The following is a 21,387-nucleotide window of genomic DNA, read 5'->3' on the forward strand; positions in this document are numbered from 1 at the left end:
TCTCTTATCAAACATCTTCCTTCTCTCCAGTTTCTGTTTGCCCCGTCCCATGATCTGCTTTTTTTATTTTTGCTTCTCTTTGCACTCATTGTCTGATAGCCATCTGTTCCATCTTGACCAATCAGCCCATTCATTCCCTCATCACTGAAAGCAAAGCTTGGTTGAGAGGCTGCATTGTGTAGGCAGCATTCGAGGGTAGTTCAAGATTTTTGTTTACATTCTCATCCTTGTTCTGGCCCAGTGACATGGACAGGATGTGTAATGGGCATCAGAACTGCTCCACTCCTCACTCACTTTTGAAAGATGCCTGTCCCACCCACCCACAGGAGGCACCATGCAGTTGTTTCCCTGGTTTTTACCAAGGAAATTAATTTGTGACACTGTATACCTGACAATGTGCCCCCCCCCCCCACTTCCCCAAAGAATTTCACTCCCAAGGCCCATCCACTCTGCCGATATCATCAAGCACTTGAGCCAAAACTCAAACACTGATCACCTGGGTCATAGCAAGGGCTCTCTCACTGTGTACTACTGGTGCAGGCTTGAGCTGCCCTTTAATTCTGTAATGGAACTTTTTGTTAGAATGTATTTCCTTTTCTCCTCTTCCTGACTTTGACAATCTTCTCTGCACCTTTCTTAGTTCCTTCTCTTTCTTCCATTATTTTTGCCACACCAGATTCCTCTTTTATAAAATACCTTACTTGTTCCGTTGTCCTGCATTTCCAACTTCCTTCAAACTCTTCCACTCATCCTTCTCCTCAATACACTACCCTTGCTGTCTATCATTCTCTTGTTTACACCATCTAATCCTCACTTCTCACCTTTCCTAAATTCTGAATTAATGCAATCCTCCTCATTTTCCACAGCTCCACATCTATCCTCACATAAGAATGGTCAGACAAATATAGTTCCCCTTTCTCTACCCCTTCTGGATGGCCTGAGGTGAAAGACAGCATCATACTTTTTCAACACAAACCAGTCCAACCTCTTCAACTACTAATTTTGTCTCTGAAAAATGTATTTTACATCCACTTTCCACCTGATACCAGATGCTTAATTCACAGTATTTTTCTGGTCACAATGCTACACTGAAAATTTTCTGAAACATTACAATACCTCCCCTTCCAGCTTATATGGCTTTCTATAGTGCTTCTACACTGACCTTATTAGGACCATACAGACATCTCATGATTGCATTCTCCCATATCATCATGCACCCCAAGAGTAACCATCTCCCACCTCCACTCCACTACTTCCCCGACTTTTTACCACATTTTCCTACATCAAGACTACCCAACCCCTTCTTCTTTCTTTTTTAACACAATCTGTCTCTGTTGTTTTATAATTTTCTTGCTAAGTTTTTCCACTACCCTAATATTCAACTTGATATTATAGATTGAACACACCATCTCCTCCTGTCAAACTTCTTCTAACCCATATAATCAATGTTTCTCTTTCTCTGCCAGAGTACTCAACCATTTTTTTTTTGCATAAAGACCCTAAATCATCTCTAATACTTGGTGCTTGGCAAAAATTCTGGAAGACATATTTCATAAATAGATAATTGATTGTGTACCCAAACATGGTCCGCTTTCAGGTGCACAGCATGGCTTCAGGAATTTGTTTAGCAACTTTGTTTCCAATGCTTTTTTGGCTATGTACCCTGTAGCTGCCTCTGTAGACCTTAAAAGGACATTTGAGACCTAGTGAACTGTGCTTTCAAAACCTTAACTGGCAAAGCTAGTTCTGATGTTGATTCCTTTAGAATATGTTTCCTTTAGTATGAAGTCCCTACAGGGATCCAAACTGGGACCCTTCCTCTTTTCCTTATTTCTAAATAATGAAGTTAGTCTCCATATCATATTATTTTCAGATTATCTTACTCTAACAAGAAGTGCCAAATCCTTACCTACTGCTCAGCACAGGCTGATTTCATAAACTGTGTGTCTGGTTAAAAAAAATAAACTCACTGTTAATATGGGCGGAACTCTAGGATTAGTCAGAGATTCTTGAAGAGCAGTGGCTTATGTATCAAAGACACGTCAGGTTCTCCCATCAGTTGCATCTTCATATTTAAATATTGTAAGATTTGACCTAATTGGACTCATTTAAATGTACATAAAAATTGTAGCTAAAGTTTCGAAGAATTTAAAAGTTTATCTAAAAACTATTTAGCATTTTTAGTGCAGAAGCAATGCAGACTGCTTGGGTTAATGTCTTGATTCCAAAATTTGAGCATGTTGTCCTTTTCTTACTGACATTTAATTCCTTGCTTGACAGTCAATTGCTGCAAGCCACTCTTTTCAAAACTTGCTAGTTCACCTCTCTCACAGAAAGCTTTGAAGACCAGTGTTTTTTTTTTCTTTCAGAAAGCTGAGTAGTTTCTAATCACAGCTAGAATTGAGGTAGTGCTGAGCATTACACTTTGAAATCCAGAATGCAAGAAACCATGTTCCAGAAAAGACCTCCTTTTAACCAAGTCTCTAAGTAGTGAGACATTAGTAAAGTATTCCCAGCTAATCGGAATATCCCTTGATCCTACATTACAAAAGGAGCTGGAGTTTTAAACTTTAAATGCAGATGCTTTAAAGAAAAAAGGTTAACCCCCTTAGATATCTTTGTTTGTCTGTGTGAGAGGTACTTAGAGATATAGTTGCTTTCCTATTCACTGACCTCTTACCTGTGAATTCTCTTTCACTTTTATGGCAGTTACTTTTTGTTTAAAATTGTCCTTAATACAATATTTTCTTATATTTACTGGACAGTGCCTCTTGTAATTAGTTACCCTTGTCTACTGATGTTTTACATGCTGCTTGTTTCCATGTGCCAACTTATGTGCTCTGTGTAGTGGGTTTGCCTATTTAATTATAACATCCTGCAATTTATGTTAATTATTGTCTCCTTGTCAACTGTTGTACTTACTTTTTCACTGTTTTCTGCTTTGATGTTTCTAATAATGGTCTGGATCATGGCTAAAAATGGTGTTTGGTTAGTTCACTTACCTGACTATTAAATGTATGAATAAAAATTTAAATATATATCCCCTTGACTGGGTTATTCAAACCTCCCATTTTCTATGCCACTACACTCAGACTTTTTGTCTCCTCCCCATCTCCTTTCCTCTTCCCCCTACTACCCCTGCCCTTACATTGCAAGCCTACTCACTAGACCCTGGTCACTCCATCAAAGGTTTATGAGCCTTTTGGTATTTCTACAAAACACCAGTGGTTTCCATCCCTTGCCCACATTCTTTTCTGAATGATCCCTGATTTGCACATTTCATCTCTCCAGCCATCACTCTCACCCACAGTAGACATCTTGTCCAAGGCCACACCTTTCTTAACCTTCTCCATCCTTCCTGCTCTACTCTCCTACTTCCTTATTGGGTTCCCTCTACTTCTTCTGATGTTTTTGACCGTTAACCCACACCACTGTCCAAAATAATCCTACTAACCAAATATGACCAAAAACATAGCTTAATCCATTCCCTATTCTACCTCATCTGTTTATCTTACTTCTCTCTCCTGGACTCTTTGCCGCTCTATGGGAATCATCACCAGTTACTCTACTGAGCTGTCTTTTCTCTTCCTGACACATTTACCTATTTACAAGTAATATCATCTCCCTGTCACTGTCTGCAGCCACTATATTCAGTAATGTGTACATTTTAACAATTCACACATTTCACATGCTGCCCTTCAACTTCATCCCTCACTTCAGGCAGCTCCTCCTCCTCCTCCTTAATGCTCTAAGTGCTGTCTATTCTACAGGGACCTCTGGACCAAGCGTTTCATACCTTCTTGTTCTGTCTGCTAATTTACACTGTCTTATGAAAATACATTTTCCATCTGACCACTTCACATACAGAAAACTAAAAGAAATAAAAACAAAAATAACATACATTTTTCATGTGTCTGTATCCCACCTTGTTACCAGTTCAGGATATCCACATCATTTACTTCTGTCTTTCTCGAAGATTCAGCTCTTCCCATCTTGCTGTTTGGTAGTTCATATTTTCCTGAGATGGCTCTGTCTTGTCACTGTATCAGTTTTGTTTTGCAGCTTGCTGAGAACTGTAACGTTTTAAAGCTTCCGATACAGCCCCAAGTATAATTGGCCTAATCCTCACAAACAAGGGTGAATGATGTACTCCCCCTAGTGTAATGTCCTCATTGGTCAGATTGGAATACAAAGCTGTCTCCTATGAAATATATATTAAGCCTGGGACCTTGGCTTATCCCAGAACATAAAAAAATACATCCCAAGGTTAACTACCTCCTAAGTGACAGTCTAGCAAAATTCCAAGCCCCCCAAACACTGAGAACACAGGTGGCTATACAGAATTGTTCAAAGAAACCCTTTACAGTCATGTAAATAGCTGCATAGAGACAGTTGTACCTTCCAAGAATAAAAATAGGTCAACCTCCAAAAACAAACCACCCTGGAGGAAACCACAGTATAACTAGGTTGTACAACAAAATAAATAAATAAATAAATCATGACAAAAACAGGGAGGGAATTGTCCAGTGAGGTCAAAACTTCCTCATCAATCTGAACAAGTTACTTTGAGTTGTAAACAAATCAACAAAGCCAAATTTGAGATAAAAATATCATCTGACGCTAAAGACAACCATGAGGCCTTTTTTGGTTATGTCCACAACCTTAAATAGAAATATCCAGCAATGTGCCAATCTAATGGTCAATGGAACAACCTATATGGAGCCAGAGGATATAGCAAAACTACTGGCTGATAAATTTATCTTCAATTTTACCTACCCCCAGGAAGTACACCCCCAATATTTCACTGTCAACTATCATTAGGGAACAGGTCCTAATTCTGCTGTCAAAGGCCCAAAAAAAACTGCTTTAATGGGCCTTGATAATATCCCAAAATGCCTCCTGAATATCATGAAACATGACTTGTCAGGCCCACCAGAATCTATATTTAACCATAACCTTCAGATAGACTTCATGCCAAACAAATGGAGAACTGCAACAGTTATTCTGCTTCACAAAATGGGGCCTTCCATGAACCTAGGGAACTACAGAGCCCTAAGTTTGACTTGTCTGATATGTAAGGACATGGAAAGAATCATTATACATCTGATAAACAATGACATAGGAAACCTACAGACACTGGACCCTACCCAGTTTGGTGTTATCAAAGACAGGTCATGCCTACTTAACTTAGTGGACTTCCTCAAGAAGGCCACTAAAGCTATGGACGAGGACAAAATAGTGCACACTGCCTACTTCGACCTGGCCAAGGTGTTCAGCACAATACCTCACTTGCGCATTGTACATAAACTTACAAAATTAGGCAGAAAGCCAGATGTCACCTGAATGATAGCCAGCTGGCTCAATGATGGGAGTCAATAAGTTATGATAGGGGAATCCACCACCACAAAGAGGCCAGTCACTAGCAGAGTCCCACTGGGATCCATGTTGGTGACTCTCCTTTTTTGCCTCTATTTCTTTAAAGTCAACGCAACCATCAAGGGCCCATGGCTGACACATTTGCAGACAACTGCAAACTAGGCACGGTCATTGAATCCCCTAAGACAGAGATACCCTTCAACAGGATGAACAAGCCTATATTGTTAGCATAAAATTCCTTGGAGTATTGACACGTCAACAATATTTTGGTAAATTTAGATTAAGTTTGGTTAGGTTTTAAACGGGTTTTGGGCCAATAGCCTAGTAACCAACTATGAAGCAATAAGATCTTTACTGAATTTCACTTGTATCACTCCACAAATGACAATAATTTCAAAGCTTTTTTTATGAACCTTTCTTGTCATTACAATTAGTTACTTTTTAAAGCAAATTCCTTAGTTAAACTGTTAAAAATAAACAAATAATATTTGCCACCATTATTGCAGCATTCAGGTAACATTTAATATAAATCCCCATTGACCTTACTGTGCATTACAGTACTCTTTATGAAACTAGCCCCCCCAAAAAAAAAATATTATATTATTCTATTCCACTAATGTAATGCATATGACCTTCATCTTATATGTATATTGAAATTAAAGGACCAATTAGGTCATACCTCATATGTGAAACCTAACTTCATAATGAAAAAATAAATTATTGACATTCATTATGAAAAATGTAAACTTTTAATACTACTAATACTCCATTTCTCTAGTCCTGCCATGCTGATACAACATCACTTTAATTAATCACCATTCACCAGCCCCGGCTCAGTTCTAAAGCTAAACAAGCATAATATCTGTACTAGGCATCTCAGCAGCATATAAGGATAAAGCCCTGACTATGACCTAGACATAATGGTTTGGAAACCATCTTGGGTGCGGGAGGAGGCAGTGAGGAAAGGTGGGAATGACTAGCCTTTACTAGTTTGCCTAAGTGGTCTTTAGTAGATGCTGGGTTTGTCTCTTGCAGCAATAACTGGCCTGGTATGTACCTCCTGTGCATGAAGACGTACACAGCACCACAGCCAAAAGTCAGCACATAGTAGTAATAGTGGTGCACATGTATCACAGGGCAAGGATTGTGTTTCCCTGCTTTATTGGTGCACGTGGCACATCGGTAATGGATGCACTTAGGATTATACAAAGTAAAAATCCCTTCCCTAACCTTATTGTGCATGGCCATTGAGCAGCTCTCTTGCATTGGGACAAGTGATGCTAGCCTTAAACTCAAGCAGCTCCAGCTGGAGGGGGTACATAGTGAATCCAGACCAGGGTGATTGTGGTTGTGGGACTAGGGGCTAAACTCCATTTGCAGCTGCATGGATAATGACCCCACCATGTGGCTCAAGTATGTACTCTAGACATATAAGAAAGGGCAGGTGGTTGGCAGACAAAAGTAAGAAAAAGAATCAGAAAAAAATCTATAGTTGTACGTCCTTAGCACTCTCCGTTTATATCCATCATGCTGTACTCTGCCAGTATAGCACATTTCACCAAGAGGTTTCACCAGCCTCCCAAGTCCATTTCTACAGTTGTATTCCTTTAGTTACAGGGCACCTATTCTCTGCTTAAGTACATGTACACCTGTGTGACTACTGCCTCGTTGCTCTTACTTAAGACATTTATTGACTTATGCCTTAACTGTACTCACTACTCTATGAATTTAAAACTATGATACACAAAACTTTAAAATTCAGTGCCTTCAGCAATAAAGTCAGTGTAATTCTGCAAGTTTCTCTACAACTTCGTCTTCCAGTATGAGGCCACTTGAGAAATCCTGCTGCTGTTTGCTTAAGTATTCTGTGTGATCCTTAAACCAAGTGACATGGTCAAATCCCTCTCAGTGCAAAGTCTTCCTAAAAAAAACACAAAAACACACAACTCACTTTTTCAGAGACATTTGACAACTATTTCTAAACTTAATGCCAGAAAATATCCCTTACTCCGCCATCATGTTCTTGCAAGTCACTTTAATCTCGCTTGGGTAGACCCTCTTTTACCCAGATTACCACAACAAGTAATACTTATATAAAAGGCAATTTGGTAGCCTTAACTGTAGTCCAACTTCAGGAAGGCTTGAGTCATGGATCTGTAGCCTTTTACACCAAAACTTCTATGTACTTCTTCAGACTTATGCCAGAATAGTAGGTCATTTAATCTATACTCGCTAGCACAATTGTCATCTCTTGCTGAAAGCAATGACATCTGAGTGATTCATTTCCTGTCCTTCATCTCCCTTGCCTTAACACACCAGCATTAGTCCTCTTCAAGAATAAAGTATTATTGCCCAGATAAAAAGAAATAAGTAATCCACCAACATTGGTACAAGATGCTACACAGAGTGTTTTTTCACATCTTTTAATTTAAAATCCTTAGCCCTTTCTTCTCTCGTCTTGATCTTGGGCATTCTTCACAGCCTTCTCTTTCTCTCTCCAATATGATGGAAATGAGTCAAATACAAATGTTAGTTTCAGCCTGCCTTTTCAGTAGATGGTTCCCCTCAGCAAAACCTGCAGCTCTAGTCTCTTCTTAGTTCATAAGCCCACACAGTCCTCCTTAACCTGTATGCTAACTCCCTACTTTGCAGCTGTAACAAGACCTTCATCTCATTTTTTTCTTCTTTCTGTTTGGAAACTAGAATGACATGCAGTTTGTTGTAACAAAACCCTTATCGTACAAACTTTGGTCTTGTTTTTGCAGTTTGAAGGGAGCACGATTTCTTGTATGTGCTGTCTCTGTTTTATCTGAAATCCCATTAATTCTGTCTGAGAATAAATAGGCCTGCCTGGACCTTTGGGTCTTGAGTTTCCACTGCCAAAAACATTCTATTTGGGGAAAATCCATCTCCTTCCTTTTCATATTACTGTGAGCATATCGGGGTAAACAAGCCACAGCTGCATATCTAGCTGGTGTGGGTTCCACACTAGAAGGGTACATGCTTTACCTTCCTTTGTACGAACCAGCCAGTAGTCTCATCATTTCACCACGACTTCAGCTATTTAAAGTCCCGCTTGTGTTTTACCTTTGCCACCATTCATTGCTTTTCTATGTAGCTCAGCAGTTTACATACAATTTAACTCTGTCTGCCTTTCATTCTTTTGGTCATCCTGAACCAGTCAGTGCATTCTTGTCAATTTATTTGGCAAGGAACTTGGCCTCCCAGGAAGTTTCTTCAGTTCTTTCTCCATTAATTTGACCATCTGCAGGTATACTTCCTGCAAAAGGTGTATCATGCTTTTGTTATTCTACCTGGATTACTTTTATAAATGCATACTCTAAACATTGGAAAAGACACCTTCAAACTCAGGGATTTCACTTGTAATTCATACTATTCCCAAGCTTCAGAGCAAGAAATTATATCTAATTTATAATGCTTGTGAAGGGAGTGCAACATTGACCATATTACTGCAGCACAGATTTCATCCATGATAGTTTTGGAAAATGGTAATAGAAATGATAACAGATCTTGTGGTGTGAACTCTTGGTTTAGCAGGTAATTATTTCTTTCTGGAAGAGTACACAAAGGAAATACAGACTGAGAGCCTTCTGGACAGTGTTATTTTGGAAACCTTCCATCCCAAACTGTTTGAAGCAAATGATATGAATAACTGAATAACTTTCATGAAAGTTTTTGCTCTGCATTGGTAAAATCTGAGTTATCAATGGGTATACAATGTACAGAAAGTACTCTTCCATAATGAAATGATTAAAGAAAAAAAGGTAAATGGGCTGGCTGATTTTGATTATTCTCTGACCTAGCTTTTGCAATAAAGGAGGGGTTGGGTCTTAGAAGAGCCACTGTCCTTGTGAAAAACTAAGTATGAAGATAAGGCCTGCCATTATGAAATCCTATTAACTATAGTGATGTCAACTAAAAATAAAGATTTCCAAGACAGACGTTTCAGATCTGCAGATTAGGTTGTCTCAAAGGAGGAGTTAATTAGAATTTCCAGTACAAAACTGAGGTCCTGGGGGATAGGATCTTATATTGTAAGATGTAGAAGAAAAAAATGCTTTTAAAAAAGCCATTAAGAGCTTATGTGATATAAGAGCGCAATTGTGAAAACCTTTGTGAAAAGTTGAACTGGATATCAGTTGTATGATAATCTTAGAATAACTTGAGCCAACCTCAAAAATAAATAAATAAATTGCAAGGAAATTGTAAAATCACTGGAATAAAAGTCAAAAGGGGTCAGCATCTTGCCCAGTGGGGAACAGTTTTCATTCGCTCTTATAAAGTTTATGAGTGTATTGCTTTTGGGAAGCAGGCAGGACGTGAATGATGCTCAAAGGTAAAGAAAGAAAGGTCCTATTCCATCAAGGGTAACTGAAGAAACCATGTGGTTTAACTTGAGGTTTTTAAATGTGAGGGAGGCTGCCCAAATCGGTGAGAGAAAAGATCCAGATAGGGATCTAGTAATCATGGGAACCAGATTTGCCTTGGCCAGAATAGAGCAATGAGGATTACTGTAGCTTTGCATGCAGTTGCTTTCTGTAAAAATATGGAGACAAGAGGAATTGGGCACTGACAGGCAAAGTAGCTCTTGGCTAGGGAGGCAAAATGGTTGCAGTTAGTCTGGCTCCAGTAGCTGAAGAATTGCTGAACTTCTAAATAATTGAGACACCACTCATGAGACATTAAGATAGACCTACTAAGCTTGATTGCTAGCCATATAACATTCCCCAAAGTGTGAGTTGCTACCAGAAAGTGTGAGAAGTAATTGCCTATTGACACACTCTCATTTCCGATCTGCAAAGGAAGGTGGTAGGATTTAGTCCTTCCTTGCTTGTTGATATACCATAAGACACGCATGTTTGTTTGAATGTCGATCACATCTGGAAGGAGATTCTGAAATTCCTACAACATGAAGAGAACCATCATCATCTCTAGAATTTTGATGTGTACATTAGCCTCTGTTTGAATTCATGTTCATTGGCCATTCTCTATTTGAAATGCCCCCACCAGTTCCAGAAAGGAGGTGTCCTTGGTAACTGTGGCTGATGAAGCTGGAAAAAATGAGTGGTCTTCCCACAGATAGTGTTGAGGAAGTTAATCACCAATTGAGATAAAGTCTGCACAGCTGGGTTATATCTATGGGGGCAAAGAGTGATCTCAAATTTGAGACAATTGAACACTGAGTATCCATTGCAAAATTCTCATAAAAATGTGTGAGAAGTCATGACTATGGCAGATAGCATCAATCCTAGAACTCTGAGACCCAGTTAGGCTGGTGCGGTGTATTGGTGTAACAGGCATTGAGTCACAGCTCTGTGGACCTAAATTCTATTGGCAGGAAAACTGATCCCTGCAGTTTGTTATGTCCATATGACACCCACTGAAGGCAATAGCTTATGTTGGCTGAAGGCATTTTCTTTAATAGTTTACAGAAATACCTAAGGGTAGGAAGAGATGTGTCAAGTAATCCCTGCTTCAACTAGAGGGCCTCAAATAAAAGACAATGTGGACCCAGTCATCTAAATATTTAAAGACTTGTATTCATTTGAATCTCAGGTGGTCTACAACTACTGTCATGCCCTAGGTAGACATCAGGAGGCTGTGGTGAGACCAAAGGGCAGAGATTTGAACAGAAAGAGATTGGAAGTGTAGAAACTTTCTGGATACTTTGACAATCTTGATGTGGAGGTAGGCATCTTGGAGGTCTGTACAGCACATCCAAGTGTTTGCCTTGAGGCAGGGTAAAATTGCTTGCACTGTGACCATTAGCCATTTAAATCCAGGATTAGCTTGAGATCCTTGCTTTTCTTTGGAAAAAAGAGAATCGGGAATAGATTCTGGGCCTTGTCCAGTCTGGTGGTACTTCTAAGAAAGCAAGAACTTCTTTTTTCCTGCTTTCAGCTGATGAAGTGGAACATCTGGGAGAAGCTGAGATTGAGAGGGAGGAAGGTGGAAAAAGGGTATGGTATGGTGATTTCCCTTCAAACCATTGAACGTTTAAAACATCAACGTTCAGATCATAGAGACCAGAACATCGAGTTTGAAAACTTCGAAGGTTTGAAGGGGAAGAAAAAAATAAGTGTAGGTGGGAGAATGTTTGTGTTTTTGCAGGGCACCAAGGTGCCCTGCATACTGTGTGTTTCTATGTACCATCTGTGTGATGGCACTACAGATAGTGTACGGAAAATCTCCCGTTTAGTGCTTCTGCATATAGCGTTAAATGGGAGACTTCCCTTTATTCCACTGTAGTGCCGTCTCGGAGTTGGAATATTAAAGTAGGGGGGTGTGGGGTGCAGGGGGGCAAAGCCCTCCTGCAAACAATTGTTAAAATGATTTTTTTTTTTGGTTACACTTGTAACCTTCGATGTTTCAAAATTCGATGTTCTGGTCTCGATGATCTGAACTTCGACGTTTTGAAATTTCGATGGTTAGAAGTGGAACCAGTATGGTATAGTATAGCCTCTAAATACTATCTTTCCTGCATGATAGCTATCCATGCAGTTCACTGGAAAGATAAATGTCTTCAACTATCTCCAAAATGAGAAATTTAGTAAACCTTCAGGGATGTTGTAACTATTTGCTTGAAAAGGGATCCTGAAATCCTTGGTTTTGCGGACATCCAAAACTTCTTGGCCAATGTCTACTGAAGGAGCAGCCTCTGTTACAGTCATGCCTGTCCAAGGAGGAATCATAGGTTTAACATGGAAGTTTCCTTAACCATAAGGAATTGGGAGTCTCCTTCTTAGTCTTGTCAAGGATCTTTGAGAGGTCTCAAATCTGGCAACTATGGCATACAGTCTTACCTTCCTGATCATACCTCATTAACCTTTCTTTCACCATAGATACAAAATGGCAGAACCATCACAGGGATCACTGGTGAAGGACTTTTTAAAATTTTCTGTAATTTCACAAAGGTGAAGTCAAGCATCGCATGTTTTCCCACTGCTCTTGCTGCTTCATTGGTTGCATTATATAACAGCTGCATGAGGAGGTTTGTGATATTTAGCATACTACTCACAGTCGTCTCAACTTGTTTCTTTGACACAACAATGTGTGGCTTGTGCAAAGCATCTAAAGCCTGCTCCACAAAATATCTTTTGAAGCAATTCATATGTGCTTCATAAGTCATTGGACACAGGACAAAAGTACCCAAAGCACAAGTGAGGTTACCTTATTCAGTCTTATATTCTAGATTCTTTGTTAGGCATACAGACAGTAAATGCTTCATCTGACAGCTCTCATTTAATGGATGCTGCTAGTCATACATTACCACCACAGGACCCTTAGAATAGGGCTGCATATCTTTTTGGTGAAGAATCTTATGTTTTCATGGTATGTCCTCAATAGAATATGCCTCTTTCCATGTCATCCTAGTAGCTACATCTATAAACCGGTTGGCAGGAAGAACCACCCAGGAGAAAGAGGATGCAGATTGACAAGTCTCAAAGAGCACCTCCATGTCCAGAAAATGGGGGAGGTCAGTTAGCCAAGATCCACTTTGTTTCAACAATTACTGGATCTTGCCAATGTCTGATGTTAATGACTCTGTAGGGGAGTTCACTTGTCTTTTTTAACATGTCCTTTTCCTAGAGACATCCAGGGATGGCTGGTACGAATCCCCCAGAGGACTCTAGTTTAAACTGCTTTGATTCCTTCAGGCTTTCCATCCTGCTGTACTCTTAAGACATCTGATGGATTGGCTGAAGGACTGATAGGTGGGTGCCATGGGTTGGAGCTAACATTTTTGAAAGGCATGTGCCCTTGGACAAATGGCAGTCATCCTGTACATAATTCTGAATGCCAACACAAAATCCATTAACATCAGAGATTCTAAACCCCTGAGCCACATCTGTCCCCACTGAAGTAGACATAAATGGCAACGAGGAGGGATGTCCTGAGATTGGTTCTGATGCATGGAAGGTTGAAGTCTCAGACACCAGGAACAGCTCCAAGTGAGTCTGCACTGAGGACAGTGCCAAAGACTCAACATCAAGCAGTCAGCTCCAGAATTACATGAATGTTGAAGGCCTTAGTGTTAACTGAATCAAATGGGAAGATGTCAATGGTGAGGTAAGGGTATTAGGCAGTGTTGAACAGGCAGGCTCCAGCTGATGTTTAGGTTCCAACACCACTGGTGCCATGCTATGGGGACTGGTGCAGGAGTAAGTGAGGTTATGGGTGAGGAAACCAAATCAGCCATTGACAGCCAAGGGGAATGAGACAACACCCACCTCAATTTGGGCCTTCAGGAAAACCTTCATCATTTGGTCCCAATCAACTTCAATGATGGCTCCATGGCAAACATGAAACAATCACTCCCTCCTTGGTCAGATCCGACCACAAACTGATAACCCTGGACATCCTCACCCCTCCACCTCCTGCAGTCAAAGAAACCATAGTCAAAAACCTTTCCAAAGCAAACTTCAAACTACTTGCATCCAAAGTGGAAAGCTTCACTATTCCCTTGCAGAAGGATAATGATATCCAGGATGCAGAATCCTACACCAAGGCACTCTATATGCATCTTCAGGATTGCATGGACCGTGCTATCCCAAATAAAACCAAGACTCCTTCCTCAAGCAAGAAGAAACCAGTCTGGTGGACCCCGGCCATAAGCAAACTTTACAATAAAAGGAGGAGACTTATACAAAAAAAGGCCAAATCTCAAGTAGAAAAATCATCCCTGATCAGCATTAGTAAGAATTGAGGGCCCTTATCAAGTCAACTAAAGCTAATTTTGAAAATAAAGTTGCCAAGAATGCCAAGGATAACCATAAGGCCTTCTATGGCTACATCAAAAACCTAAATGGCAACGCTCAAGTCTGTTCTGAGCTAGTACAAAATGGAACAAAATACACTGACCCTTCTGACATTGCCAACATCTTGGCTGACAGGTTCAGTGCAAATCCCCCCCACCACCACCTACAGGGCCTATTACCATTCCAGGGGATTGTGTGAGTCCAATTATTACTGATACATTGGTTAGCAAGGCTCTATCTAAAGCTAAAAACACTGTCTCCATGAGACCAGATGGTGTCCCAGGCTGTGTCATACACGAGCTCCAAAAGGAATTAACCCTGCATCTTAATACCCTGTTCAGTCTCAGCCTCTCCACAGGATATGTGCCCATAGAATGGCACACGGCAACGGTGGTCCCACTACACAAGGGTGGGGCCACAACTGACTCTGGGAACTACCGACCAATAAGCCTGACCAGTCTGATCTGTAAGGCTATGGAGCGAATCATTATGGAACTCATAAATAGTGAGATTGGGAACCTCCAGTCACTGGACCCCACACAGTTCGGCTTCGTCAAGGGCAGATCATGCCTCCTGACCCTGGTGGATTCCTTTGAGACAGTTACTCAGGCTATAGATAAGGAAAAGGGATACACACGGCTTACCTTGACCTTGCTAAAGCATTTGACACCATTCCCCATTCAGGTATTATTGATAAGCTCACCAGCCTGGGCATAAACCCTTACGTCACAAGATGGATCGCAAACTGGCTCTCAGACAGATCCCATAAAGTAAGAGTAGCGGGATCTATGTCCGAATCTAGACCAGTAATGAGTGGTGTGCCTCAGGGCTCTGTCCTGGGGCCCCTCCTGTTTGGCATATACTTCTCAGAAGTACAGGTAAGCATGGAAGTTTGCGGACGACTGCAAACTGGGTGCTATAATAGAGTCTCCGGCCAACATGGAGATCCTCCAGAAGGGCCTAAATGAGATTGATGCATGGTGTCAAAGCCATGGTCTCAAGCTCAATGCAAAAAAATGCGTAGTAATTCCCTTTGGAAAAAACAGAGTACCCGCAAACTACAACATAGGAGGTAATCCCCTGAAATCTGAAGAAGAAATAAGGGATCTAGGGACCCAAGTAGATAGTCAGCTTTCCTTTGATAACCATGTTGCCAAAGTGGTTAGAAAATCCTTTTATGTGACCCATCTGATCACGAAAGGGTGCGCATCAAGATCTAAGGATGTAATGGTGCCCCTCTTCTCTTCCTTCATCAGACCCATTATTGAGTACAATGCACCAATTGGAATGCACCTGGCTAGACATCTCCAGCAGCTGGGGAGACCAAAGAGGTACCTAGCCAAGAGGATTACTGGCCTCAAACAGTTGCCCTATGCAGCATGATTGAAAAAGCTAAGACTGTTCTCTGTTGCATACCGCTTTCTTAGAGGTGATCTCTGTCTAATGTACAGAGCCATGTCCAACCCAGAATTGTTGAACATGCTCCATCTTAGCCTCAACCTCAACACAACAATGAATAGAACATGCTGGAGGGATAGATTCCCTTCGCAGAGACTTCCCTTACTATGGAACAGGGTCCCGATCTACATAAGACCTCACTATCACTTTTTCAAGAGGAACCCTGATGAGTGGATGGGTAACAGAAAGTTCACACCGGGGATCACACCAACAGCACTACTAGATAGGGGCCAAGGGTACTAGCTGCTAGTACAAGGGTCTAGGGAACTACTAAAGGGGCGGTGAATACCGCACAACGTGGCTGGACTAATATATGCCTTTGGGCAGATAGCCCAGTACCAACCTATGAACCTATAAAGTAGAAGCTGGTCTAGAGTAAGGAAGCTGGACAATTCTTTTTCTGAAGAATGCCTTCTTAAGGGATTACTAGGAACATTATTATGGTTGACAGTGGTTTCAGAAGTAGTTGGAGCCAAAGGTGGAGACTTCTGCAGTGATAGCAAAGCCAAAGAAAGTTGTGCCTGTTCTTGCATCTGAACATTTTCTTTAGCTGTGCTTCTGTCATTTTCTTTCTATTTTTTGGGTTTGCCCATAGAGGAAGTCTGGCTACTAGAAAGATGAAATCCTTTCAAAATTAACTTGTTTCTCTGGTCATCTAGATATTGAGACCTGAAAGCCTTTCAAATAACCCAGTCTGCATGCCGGTGGTACTGTCTCATACACACCACACCAAGATCATGGGCATCCTAAGGCAGCATTTTGTGGCCATACTTGTCACATTTCCTGAAGCTCTTATGCATATTTAAGGGCTCAAGAAGAAAAATACATAATAGTACTCACACAAGAACAATTCAAAAATTATTCGCTACACTGAGTGAAACAGCAACAAGACAGCTTCCAATGTAAAAACTGAAAGCTGCACCTAGCAAGAAGATATAAAGAAATCCCTGGCTACATTGAGAAAAACAGTAGCAAGATAGGCTCCAATAAAATTACTTAAATCTACACTTAAGTAGAAATATAGCATTAGTGTCAAAGAAACAAACAACATTCACAATCATTTACAAATGTACAGCAAGTGGAGTTTAAACTCAAAGCATTAACAATAATGGTACATTTTTCGGTAAATAGTAAGACACTGTACTAAAAGATTAGAATGTCAAATATGCAGTAACTGGAAAGTGAACTGTTAAGCATTAACAGTAATAATACATATGAGTTAAACACTGTTACATATATGAATGTACAAAGTCTGCCTAGCAGTGTTAATCACAGCATTTTATCTAAGTATTTTACTTTACATCTGTAACAGTCGAAAATGGGCCCAGCCCAACAACCTTAAAATAAAACAAATAAATTCTACAAGGATTCCCTTTTATGACGTGGAAGACATTAGTATTTAATGGTATCCTGTAATCAGACTAATGGACAACAACGTTTACTCCTTCTGGTAGTTAGATAGTGCCCTCTGCTCCTATCTAATGCATACAGTACTGGAAAATATATCCAGCTCTTTCCTGCTGTACTATATTTAAGCAATAACCCATGAATGGGTGTGGGTAATGCTGGATTTACCCACAGTTGGTGTGGTTTGGTCACGAGGATGAAGCCCGAGTGACCAAACAAAGGCAACTGTGGGTAAATCCAGCATTGCCCACACCCAGCCGTGGGTTATTGTTATTATACAATGACATTATTTAAGAAAAAAAATACTTACTTTTCTTAAATAATGTCATTGTATAATGACTCCATGCTACCCTTCCACAGGTATCCTGGGCGAAAAAAGCAACGGAGAAAGGAAGATCTCCGTTGCTTTTTTTAAACTATCTCACTATGTTAAACTCGTTTAACATAGCGAGATTAAAACAACAGAGACCTTCCTTTCTCTGTTGCTACCTCTAGACAAGAAAAAAAAATCGGGATATACTAACGGAAAAAGTCCGGGTGACTGGACCTTTTTTTGTTAGTATATTCTCGGATTTATAACAGGCATGCTGGTTGGGCTGGCCAATCAGCGTGTTCATTTTTGAATGTTTAGAGCCAGTCATCGTATAATTAGTTATAAGCTAGTATGTACAGCTCCAGCCTGCCATGGTCTGTGCTGGTGACTAAACAGTGCCTTCAGTTCACATCTGTGTCTCTGACCACATAATATATAGCCCTCACATACACAGGCTACTGAGGAAAAAGTAGAAAAATAGGAACTGGAGCTGTGTACTATTATTTTTTTTTACCTTTTTCTTCCCATTACCTGTTAATTAACAGTCCTCCTGTGCCCTGGCCAACCGATTCATTCCTCTCTCTCTCTGGGTTACAGCTAGTCATGGAAGAATTTTATACAGGTAGCATCAAAAGTTTTGTTATAGCCCTAATTCCCCTTTCCCCATGGCAGCCTTAAAAGTCACAATACTGCAAACTGATGCATGAATGATTCTGAGCATGTGCAGGTAACTGCTACACCATGAATATACCATGTGATTGATGTGAATGAGTTCATGGTCGCTCCCAGCACTGCCTCTTTTAAGTCATATCCTTAACAGAGCACCAGCTTGTACTATCTCCCCCTCTCTCTCTTTCTCCAGGAGAAGCAAGTTGCCATCATTTACTCAGTCAAACAACTGCTTTTTTAGACATGTTTGTAAGATGGAAATACTCTGCTTTATAGAATACAGATGTCTGATTTCAGGTAGCTGAATGGGAATTAACAGCAGTTAGGTAGCTTCATAATGCTAGTATTTTTGCTCTGTTGCTAGGTGGTATTTCTTCATTGCCCTCTTCAGATATGTCATGGCAAGCAAAGACAGTCAAACAATGAATTTTATTAGTACCTTCACAGTTAGCAGTAAAGAAATCAAACAGATGTTTTTTTTGGAATACTTTTCAGATAAATAATATAATCATGCAAATGATACCTAGGCTTCATCAGTTTATGTCTAAATATTCTATGAAATTGAAATAATACCTGGAACTGGGTAAAAGTTCTAACATTACTGAACAAGGAACTTTTCCTGGAGGTGATATAGTTCTTGTTTATTTATTAATCAAAGTAAGATTATTATAGTATTTTAGTACTCATACTTGTGACAGTACTAGGTTAATATATGTGAGAGATGTTCTTCATTAGATCATTGTCACAGTACTCCTTTCAAGTGGGACTTATACGCTAGGATACCCATATGTTCAGCCAGTCTACAAAGGTCAGGCTCCTTCCTCACATGTGGACATCCACCCTTAGCATAAGCCAACTTAATAGTATGAGGGAAACATTCAGATGTGCCAGAACTCAGAACATTCTTTTCCACTAGCCTGCCTATGAACACTTCTGTCAGTGTCGCACTCAGTCATTCATTTTGATCTGCTTCAGCATCAGAAACTCAGGCAGTAGTACTCCACAGGGGACCCTTCCCTGTTTATTATTTTTTCTGTGAGAAAATTACTTTAAGTCAGGATAATAAGGAGAGTGCCACTGTGGACATTAGATTCCTTACAAGGACTCCCACATAAGTTGATTATTTATCTCATGGCAGAACACAACATAAATCGCTGATGTACTTCCAAGATCACTGTTGCAGTTTTCCTTACAGTAGCGATATCCTGCCAATGGTAGTCATACTTTAAGCCAACACAACAAACCCTTTGCTCTTATCATAGGGTAGAACACAACATAAAACTCTTTTTTTCTGTTTTCAGGCATTCACCCCCAAAGATATCTGAAGTAGACTAAGAACTCTCAAAATATACTTAGAGAACAAATGGCTCCAAATGTTAGCTCACTGGTAGTGTCTTCTTCATTGTCAGATGTCACCCCCCAGCTAAAAAAAAAAGAAACACAAAAACAAACAGAGATATGCTTGAATCTAACCATATGTCCATTTCTCATTTTTAGGATGACATGGTCAAATCTGATGAGTGGGCATTGCAGCCCATGGCCTATCCATCCATCCATCCATCCATCCATCCATCCATCCATCCATCCATCCATCCATCATCCAGCCAGCCAGCCAGCAACTTCTTGCCCTGGACTCTCTAGTGTTGCTCCTTTGGAGGCCATTATGACAAAGAAGATTAGCACACCTGAGCAGAGCACCTGATTAAGCCATGAAGGGAGAACCCAGATCAGTTCTAATTGACAGAGGAGGAGGTATACACCAACTCCTTGTTTATGAGGAAGTTTAGGGTTCCTCCTGGAAGTCAGACATTTGGCATACATTCCCAGGACCATATGTCTGCATGTTCTCCATAAATCTAGTGAAGAAAATAAGCATACTTTATCCTCTTCTGCCTATCATTCTGGTAAGAAGTCTAGTAAAAATGAATGGTTTAATTTTGCCCAATGTCGTTTCAAAGATCTTCAAGCCTTTCAGACTGCTCAGGCTTTCTCCTCCTCTTCTTTTACTCCTTTAAAAAGAAATAGATTCTTTTACTGAGGAGGAGGAAAACTTTTCTGATTCAGACCAAAAGAGCATAGACTATGCAGCTCAGATTCTTTTTTCTTCTGGGTTTGAAAAAGATGCAGATGATACCTTATCTTCAAGATTCTTCTAATGGAGAGATTTCTTTTCGGGATACCATTGCAAAGATGAAAGATTATTTTAAATGGAAAGGCAGAGAAGTATTTGACACTCTGAGGAGATATTATGAACTCTTAAATATGGCTACTTCCAAACCAGTATCTATTGCTCTTGTTTTTGGAGAAGTAGAAGATGCTTTACTGGCTGCTACCTTATCCCATGTCTCCGTACCTCCAGCCCCACAAAAGCCATTTGAAATGAGTTCCTAACATTTATAAATATCTTTATAAGAACCCCATTGGTGATCCAGCTGACATTTCCAGTGATTCAGACAAGGAATTCAGGATGATTATTTCTCTCAGTTGTATTCCTAATGATAAAGACAACAAACCTTCAGATAGATATGATAAAACTGTTTATACCACGGCCACCTTACCCTTCAGAATTATCAATTGTCAAATTCACATGCAAAATACCTTCTAGTCATTCTATATAATATTGATCAGATTATAGATAACATTCCCAGTGCTGATATTAAAGCTAACCTTCTGGACATGCTACATTCAGCCACTCTGGTAGCTAAACATAGCATCAAGTGTGCTTACAATGCTGTGATTCTGCTTCTAGGGTGGCTGCCACTGGCTGGGTAACAAGGAGACATGTTTGGTAAAGGCTTCAGTACTTAGAGGAAAATTACCAAGGCAAACCAGGACCCTTCTTTTGTAAGCCACCTAAATCTAGACAACAAAAATAAGGAATGGGTCATTTTAAAAATAAATGCCATAAAGACCCCAAAAGAAAAAATGGATTGCAAGGATGCAGTTTACAAAAAGTACAATTTCTAACTATCCTTGCCAAATCCTCCTATCCTGGTCTTCCATCTGCAAAAAATGTGAAAAGCTCTCTCTTTGCCTTACAGTCTGAAAATCTATCACAACAGATTCATAACAGTGGCTACAACTCCACAGTGAGCACATTTTCCTGCAGTAAATTACCAAAGACCAACAACACCTCCTTCCTCTAAGCCATTTATACTTACTTTCAGGAGGACTTCATAGAATCAATTCCTTTAGATCAGTTAGAAGAGGGTTTCACTGAAGACTTTTTCTTGTACCAGAAAAGTTGGTACTTGGAGATCCCTTCCAGATTTCTCCAGATTAAACACATTCATGCATTTCCAAGATATAAAATGGTAACTCTTCAAACCCTATTTCCCCTACTTTCTTCACAAGCTCATTTGGTCACTCTAGATTTAAAACATG

This window comes from Protopterus annectens, chromosome 2.part0 (genome assembly GCF_019279795.1).
Source record: "Protopterus annectens isolate FY-2018-M chromosome 2.part0, PAN1.0, whole genome shotgun sequence".
Classification (NCBI taxonomy): Eukaryota; Metazoa; Chordata; order Ceratodontiformes; family Protopteridae; genus Protopterus; species Protopterus annectens.